Source organism: Physeter macrocephalus, chromosome 1, assembly GCF_002837175.3.
Source record: "Physeter macrocephalus isolate SW-GA chromosome 1, ASM283717v5, whole genome shotgun sequence".
Taxonomy (NCBI): Eukaryota; Metazoa; Chordata; class Mammalia; order Artiodactyla; family Physeteridae; genus Physeter; species Physeter macrocephalus.
The window spans coordinates 86,808,689-86,817,318 of NC_041214.2; the positions used below are offsets into that span (position 1 = coordinate 86,808,689).

Consider the following 8,630-nt stretch of genomic DNA (forward strand, 5'->3'; position numbering starts at 1 on the left):
CTATTTTATCTTCCAGGTCACTTATCCATTCTTCTGCCTCAGTTATTCTGCTGTTGATCCCATCTAGAGTATTTTTAATTTTATTTATTGTGTTGTTCATCGTTGCTTGCTTCCTCTTTAGTTCTTTTAGGTCCTTGTTAAATGTTTCTTGCATTTTGTCTATTCTATTTCCAAGATTTTAGATCATCTTTACTACCATTATTCTGAATTCTTTTACAGGTAGACTGCCTTTTTCCTCTTCATTTGTTAGGTCTTGTGGGTTTTTACCTTGCTCCTTCATCTGCTGTGTGTTTTTCTGTCTTTTCATTTTGCTTACCTTATTGTGTTTGGGGTCTCCTTTTTGCAGGCTGCAGGTTCGTAGTTCTCATTATTTTTTGTTTCTGTCCCCAGTGGCTAAGTTTGGTTCAGTGGGTTGAGTAGGTTTCCTGGTTGAGGGGAGTAGTGCCTGTGTTCTGGTGGATGAGGCTGGATCTTGTCTTTCTGGTGGGCTGGTCTATGTCTGGTGGTGTGTTTTGGGGTGTCTGTAGCCTTATTATGATTATAGGCAGCCTCTCTGCTGATGATGGGGCTGTGGTCCTGTCTTGCTAGTTGTTGGTCATAGGGTATCCAGCACTGTAGGTTGCTGGTCGTTGAGTGAAGCTGGGTCTTGGTGTTGAGATGGAGATCTCTGGGAGATTTTCACTGTTTGATATTACGTGGGGCTGGAAGGCCTCTTGTGGACCAGTGTCTTGCAGTTGGTTCTCACACTTCAGAGATACAGTCCTGATGCCTGGCTGCAGCACTAAGAGCCTTTAATCCACATGGCTCAGAATAAAAGGGAGAAAAAATAGAAAGGAAAGAGTGGAAGGAAGGAAGGAAGGACGAAAGGAAGGAAGGAAGGAAGGAAGAAAGAAAGAAAGGAAGAGAGAGGAAGAGAGGAAGGAAGAGAGGAAGAGAGGAAGGAAGAGAGGAAGAAAGGAAAGAAGAAAAGAAGAAAGAAAGAAGATAAAAGAAAGTAGAATAAAATAAAGTTATTAAAATAAAAAATAATTATTAAGAAGAAAAATTTTAAAAAGAAAAAGAAAAAACGGGATGGTTAGAACCCTAGGACAAATGATGAAAGTAAAGCTATACAGACAAATTCTCACACAGAAGCACACACATACACACTCACAAAAAGAGAAAAGGGGGAAAAAATAATATATCTTGCTCCCGAAGTCCACCTCCTCAACTTGGGATGATTTGCTGTCTATTCAGGTATTCCACAGATGCAGGGCACTTCAGGTTGATTGTGGAGCTTTAATCCGCTGCTTCTGAGGCTGCTGGGAGAGATTTTCCTTTCTCCTCTTTGTTCGCACAGCTCCTGGTGTTCAGCTTTGGTCTTGGCCCCGCCTCTGTGCCTAGGTCGCCCAAGGGCGTCTGCTCTTCGCTCAGACAGGATGGGGTTAAAGGAGCAGCTGATTCGGGGGCCTGGCTCACTCAGGCCAGGGGGGAGGGAGGGCTATGGATGCGTGGCGTGCCTGTGGTGGCAGAGGCCAGCGTGACGTTGCACCAGCCTGAGGCGCACCGTGCGTTCTCTAGGGGAAGTTGTCCCTGGATCCCGGGACCCTGGCAGTGGCGGGCTGCACAGGACTCCCGGGAGGGGAGGTGTGGAGAGTGACCTGTGCTCGCATACATGCTTCTTGGTGGCTGCAGCAGCAGCCGTAGCATCTCATGCCGGTCTCTGGTGTCCGCGCTAATAGCCGTGGCTATCGCCCGTTTCTGGAGCTCCTTTAAGCAGCGCGGTTAATCGCCTCTCTTCGCGCACCAGGAAGCAAAGAGGGAAGGAAAAGTCTCTTGCCTCTTTGGCAGCTCCAGACTTCTCCCGGACTCCCTCCCGGCTAGCCATGATACACTAACCCCTTCAGGCTGTGTTCACGCAGCCAACCTCAGTCCTCTCCTGGCTTCCGACTGAAGCCCAAGCCTCAGCTCCCAGCCCCCACCCCTCCCGGCGGGCGAGCAGACAAGCCTCTCGGGCTGGTGAGTGCCGGTCGGCACCGATCCTCTGCGGGAATCTCTCCGCTTTGCCCTCTGCACCCTGTTGCTGCGCTCTCCTCCACGGATCCAAAGCTTCCCCCCTCCGCCACCCGCAGTCTCCGCCCATGAAGGGGCTTCTAGTGTGTGGAAACCTTTCCTCCTTCACAGCTCCCTCCCACTGGTGCAGGTCCCGTCCCTATTCTTTTGTCTCTGTTTATTCTTTTTCCTTTTGCCCTACCCAGGTACGTGGGAAGTTTCTTGCCTTTTGGGAGGTCTGAGGTCTTCTGCCAGCGTTCAGTGGGTGTTCTATCGGAGCAGTTCCACGTGTAGATGTATTTCTGATGTATCTGTGGGGAGGAAGGTGATCGCATCTTACTCTTCCGCTATCTTCTCTCTGGACCCTATAAGTGATCTATAGGTTTTAAAAAAACTGATAGATGACCTTTATCAGTTTGAAGAAATTCCCTTATTTTCCCAGTTTATTGAGAGTTTTTATTTTATCTTTTGAGATGATCAGTGGTTTTGTCCTTTATTCTATCAATATGATGTGTTGCCTTAATTAATTTTGGATGTTACACCAACGTTGCATTCCTGGGGTAAATCCTCACTTGGTTATCCTATATAATCTTTTTTATATGTTGAGGTAGGGTTTACTAATATTTTGTTAAGAATTAAAATTTTCTTCCCTTGTGATGTTTTTGGTCTCATAGAATGATTTGGGAAGTGTCTCTTTCTCCTGTTTTCTGAAAGATTGTGCAATGGGCTCGTGTTATTTTTTTTTTTCAATATTTAATAGGATTCACCTGTGAAATCATCTGGGCTTGTACTTTTTTTTTGTGGGAATATTTAAAGTTAGGAAATAAGTTTCTTATTATAGACCTATTCATATCATCTATTTCTTCTTGATTCAGTTTTGGTAATTTATGTCTTTCTATAGATTACCATTTTATCTAAGCCATCTAATTTGTTGGCATAAAGTTGTTCTGTATGATTGATAATGGTGTCCCTTCTTTCATTCATCATTTTGTAAAATTTATCTCCTTTCTCTCTCTTTCATTTTTTCTCTCTCCCTTATCAGTCTAGTTAAGGATTTGTCAATTTTTTTGATCTTTAGAAGGAACCAACTTTTTGTTTCTTGTTTTCTCTATTTTCTGTTTTCTCTTTAGTTGATTTCTGCTCTACTCTTTTTGATTTACTTTCCTCTGATTGCTTTGGTTTTTAGTTTGTCCTTCTGTTTCTTGTTTCTTAAGGTGAAGATTAGATTATTTGTTTGAGATCCTTCTTTTCTGATACAGGCATTTAAAGCTATACATTTTCCTCTAAGCATTGCTTTAGCTGTATCCCACATATTTTTTAAAAAATTAATTAAGTTACTTAATTTTGGCTGCGTTGGGTCTTCATTGCTGCACGCAGGCTTTCTCTAGTTGCAGTGAGCAGGGGCTACTCTTCATTGTGGTGCATGGGCTTCTCATTGAGGTGGCTTCTCTTGTTGCGGAGCATGGGCTCTAGGTGTGTGGGCTTCAGTAGTTGTGGCGTGAGGGCTCAGTAGTTGTGGCTTGCAGGCTCTAGAGTTCAGGCTCAGTAGTTGTGGTGCACGGGCTTAGTTGCTCCGCGGCATGTGGGATCTTCCCGGACCAGGGCTTGAACCTATGTACCCTGCATTGGCAGGTGGATTCTCAACCACTGCGCCACCAGGGAAGTCCAGTATCTCACATATTTTGACATGCTGTGTTTTCTTTTTCACTGAGTTGAAAATGTTTTCTGACTTCTTTTGTCATTTCTTTTTTGACCAGTGGGTTATTTAGAAGTGTGTAATTTCTAGGACCCCCACAAAAGCAACAAGTATCAAACCTATGTAAAAAACATCGTTTTCTGTGCTTTCATCACTAGCCTAATCCCAATAACGATATATCTTCACACAAACCAAGAAGCACTTATCTCAAACTGACACTGAATCACTATTCAAACCCTCAAACTAACGCTCAGTTTCAAGATAGACTACTTTTCACTCATATTTATGCCCGTAGCACTATTCATCACATGATCCATTATAGAGTTCTCAATATGGTATATACACTCTGACCCCCACATCGACCAATTCTTTAAATACTTACTCCTCTTCCTCATTACTATACTAATCCTTGTTACCGCCAACAACCTCTTCCAACTCTTCATCGGATGAGAAGGAGTGGGAATTATATCTTTTCTACTCATCGGCTGATGATTCGGGCGAACGGATGCAAATACAGCCGCCCTCCAAGCAATCCTATACAACCGTATTGGAGATATCGGATTTCTCACATCAATAGCGTGATTCCTCTACAACATAAATACATGGGATCTACAACAAATCTTTGCACTTAACCAAGGCCCCCCAAACCTTCCCCTCATGGGACTTGTACTAGCCGCAGCTGGGAAATCAGCTCAATTTGGACTCCACCCCTGACTCCCCTCAGCAATAGAAGGCCCCACCCCCGTTTCAGCCTTACTCCATTCAAGCACAATAGTTGTGGCAGGAATTTTCTTACTTGTCCGCTTCCACCCTCTAATAGAAAACAACAAGCTCGCCCAGACAATAACCCTATCCTTAGGTGCCCTTACCACCCTATTCACAGCCATCTGTGCCCTCACCCAAAACGACATCAAAAAAATCATCGCTTTCTCCACCTCCAGTCAACTAGGCCTAATAATAGTAATGATCGGCCTCAACCAACCCTACCTAGCATTCCTACATATCTGTACGCACGCCTTCTTCAAAGCTATGCTATTCCTGTGTTCCGGCTCCATTATCCACAACCTAAATAACGAACAAGACATTCGAAAAATAGGAGGACTATTCAAAGCCCTCCCTTTCACTACAACAGCCCTCATCATTGGCTGCCTTGCACTAACGGGAATACCATTCCTCACCGGATTTTACTCCAAAGATCCCATCATTGAAGCCGCCACTTCGTCTTATACCAACGCCTGAGCCCTATTACTAACATTAACCGCCACCTCCCTCACAGCCATTTACAGCACTCGCATCATCTTCTACGCACTACTAGGACAACCCCGATTCCCTCCCCACATTACCATTAATGAAAACAACCCCTCACTAATCAACCCTATCAAACGCTTACTAATCGGGAGCGTTTTCGCTGGCTTCATCCTATCCAACAGTATTCCCCCCATAACCACTCCCCTAATGACCATGCCCCTACACCTAAAACTAACCGCTCTTACAATAACAACCCTAGGCTTCATCATCGCATTTGAGATCAACCTTAACACACAAAACCTAAAATATAACCTCCCTTCAAACCCCACCAAATTCTCCCTCCTACTAGGATATTTCCCCACAATCATACACCGCCTACCCCCTAACCTAAACCTGACAATAAGCCAGAAACTAGCCACCTCTTTACTAGATATAACATGACTAGAAACCATCTTACCAAAAACCACAGCCCTCATCCAACTGAAAGCCTCCACACTGACCTCAAACCAACAGGGCCTTATCAAACTATACTTCTTATCTTTCCTCATTACCATTACCCTCTCCATACTCCTATTTAGTTACCCTGAGTAATCTCCATAATAACCACAACACCAATAAACAACGACCACCCCGTAACAATCACCAACCAAGTACCACGTGACAACCACTAACCAGACACCATAACTGTACAGCGCAGCAACCCCTACAGCCTCTTCACCGAAAAATCTAAAATCCCCTGTACCATAGACCACCCAATCCCCCAACCCACTAAACTCGAAAAGAACCTCTATCTCTCCACCCTTTAATACATATACCACTACCAAAAACTCTACCATCAACCCTAAAAGAAATGCCCCCAACACAACCTTATTAGAAACCCAAACTTCAGGATACTGCTCGGTAGCCATAGCCGTAGTATAGCCAAACACAACCAACATTCCCCCTAAATAAATTAAAAATACCATTAAACCTAAAAACGAACCACCAAAACTTAAAACAATCCCACACCCCACACCACCACCCACAATTAACCCCAAGCCCCCATAAATAGGCGAAGGCTTTGAAGAAACCCCTACAAAACTAATTACAAATATAATACTCAAGACAAAAACAAAATACATTATCATCATTCTCACATGGACTCAAACCATGACCAATGACATGAAAAATCATCGTTGTTATTCAACTACAAGAACACTAATGACCAACATTCGAAAGACACACCCATTAATAAAAATCATCAACAATACATTCATTGACCTCCCCACCCCATCAAACATCTCCTCATGATGAAACTTTGGTTCTCTACTTGGACTCTGCCTGGTCACACAAATCCTAACAGGCCTATTCCTAGCAATACACTACACACCAGATACAACAACTGCCTTCTCATCAGTCGCACACATCTGCCGAGACGTCAACTACGGCTGGATTATCCGATACCTACACGCAAATGGGGCCTCCATATTCTTCATTTGCCTTTACGCCCATATAGGACGTGGCCTATACTATGGCTCCTACGCCTTCCAAGAAACATGAAACATCGGAGTAATACTACCAGTTACAGTAATAGCCACCGCATTCGTAGGCTACGTACTACCCTGAGGACAAATATCATTCTGAGCTGCAACCGTCATCACCAACCTTCTATCAGCAATTCCCTACATCGGCACCACCCTAGTAGAATGAATTTGAGGTGGCTTTTCCGTAGATAAAGCAACACTAACACGCTTCTTCGCTTTCCACTTCATCCTCCCCTTTATCATCCTAGCACTAGCAATAGTCCACCTCCTATTCCTCCACGAAACAGGATCCAACAACCCCACAGGAATCCCCTCCAACATAGACAAAATCCCATTTCACCCCTACTACACAATTAAAGACATCTTAGGCGCCTTACTATTGATCCTGTCCCTACTCATACTAACCCTATTTGCACCCGATCAACTAGGAGACCCTGATAATTATATCCCAGCAAACTCACTAAGCACTCCAGCACACATTAAACCAGAGTGATATTTCCTATTCGCGTACGCTATCCTACGATCCGTCCCCAACAAATTGGGGGGCGTCCTAGCCCTATTTCTCTCCATCCTAGTCCTAGCATTCATCCCAATACTCCACACAGCTAAACGACGAAGCATGATATTCTGACCATTCAGTCAACTCCTGTTCTGAATACTAATTGTAGACCTACTAACCCTAACATGAATCGGGGGCCAACCCGTGGAACACCCATATGTAACCGTGGGTCAAAACATGAATCGGAGGCCAACCCGTGGAACACCCATACGTAACCGTAGGCCAACTAGCATCCATTCTGTACTTTCTCTTAATCCTAGTCGTAATGCCAATAGCTAGCCTTATCGAGAACAAGCTCTTAAAATGAAGAGTCTTTGTAGTATAATGAATACCCCGGCCTTGTAAGCCGGAAAAGGAGAAAACCACACCTCCCCAAGACTCAAGGAAGAAGCACTAAAACCTCACCATCAGCACCCAAAGCTGAAATTCTACATAAACTATTCCTTGAAACAATGCTTCATTGTAAATAAACATAAACCCACAGTGCTATGTCAGTATTGAAAATAATTTATTCAATTACATTTTCATGTCATGGACCATGCAAATGTACGCCCCATATCAACAACAGCGTTCTCCTTGGAGATGTATACATGTACATACTATGTATAATTGTGCATTCAATTATTTTCCCCACGATCAGTTAAAGCTCGTAAATTTTATTAATTTTACATATTACATAATATTATTGATCGTACATAGCACATGTCCTTAAATCAATTCCAGTCCACTAACACTATGATCTATCGTACTAGATCACGAGCTTAATCATCATGCCGCATGAAACCAGCGGGTTGCCCGGCAGGGACTCACTGTTATTGTATCTCAGGCCCATCAACTGCAGGATGTGCTATTCAAGGATCTTTCCAAGGCCTCTGGTTGGTACTCCCAGGGTCATAACTGAGGGCCTGGTCTACTCGAGGATCTTTCCAAGGCCTTTGGTTGCACCTGTGAGATGAGGACCCCCACCTTATTAACCAGTCACGGGTGAATTTACATGCATCTGGTATTTCTTTTTTTGGGGGGGGAGCTTGCACCGACTCCCCTATGGCCGACGGGGCAGCCCCGCCGCAGTCAAAGTTGGTCTTAGCTGGACCTGTGTGTATTTTTGATCGAGCACGTCCTGCTAGTCAGTCCTTGAATTAATGTTTATAAGACATAATTAATTAATGGTTACAGAACATAATATTTTACTATTCCCCCCTGGAGTCAAAAACCTCTGTCTCATGGGGAGCTTTCTCTCCCCCCCCCATTCAATACTAATCGTCTTCTTAGATACTCACCACCTCCCTTGACAGCTTGCTCCCTAGATTTACAAGGCATTTTTTCAATAAATCAATACTAAATCTGACACAAGCCCCATGACACAATTGTACGAACATTTTTCGTATATAAATAGGTTAATGTAGCTTAAACTTTTCATAAAGCAAGACACTGAAAATGTCTAGATGGACCTACTAGTCCCACTAACATAAAGGTTTGGTCCCAGCCTTTCTATTAGCTCTTAACAGATTTACACATGCAAGTATCTACATCCCAGTGAAAATGCCCTCCAAATCACAAAGATCAAAAGGAG

The 8,630-nt window shown here is 43.7% G+C and overlaps 1 pseudogene; it reads left to right on the forward strand.

The window, feature by feature from the left end:
* The first annotated feature begins 2,753 nt into the window (after positions 1–2,753).
* On the forward strand, positions 2,754–5,566 carry LOC129392187 (NADH-ubiquinone oxidoreductase chain 5-like; annotated as a pseudogene).
* Positions 5,567–8,630: the final 3,064 nt, after the last annotated feature.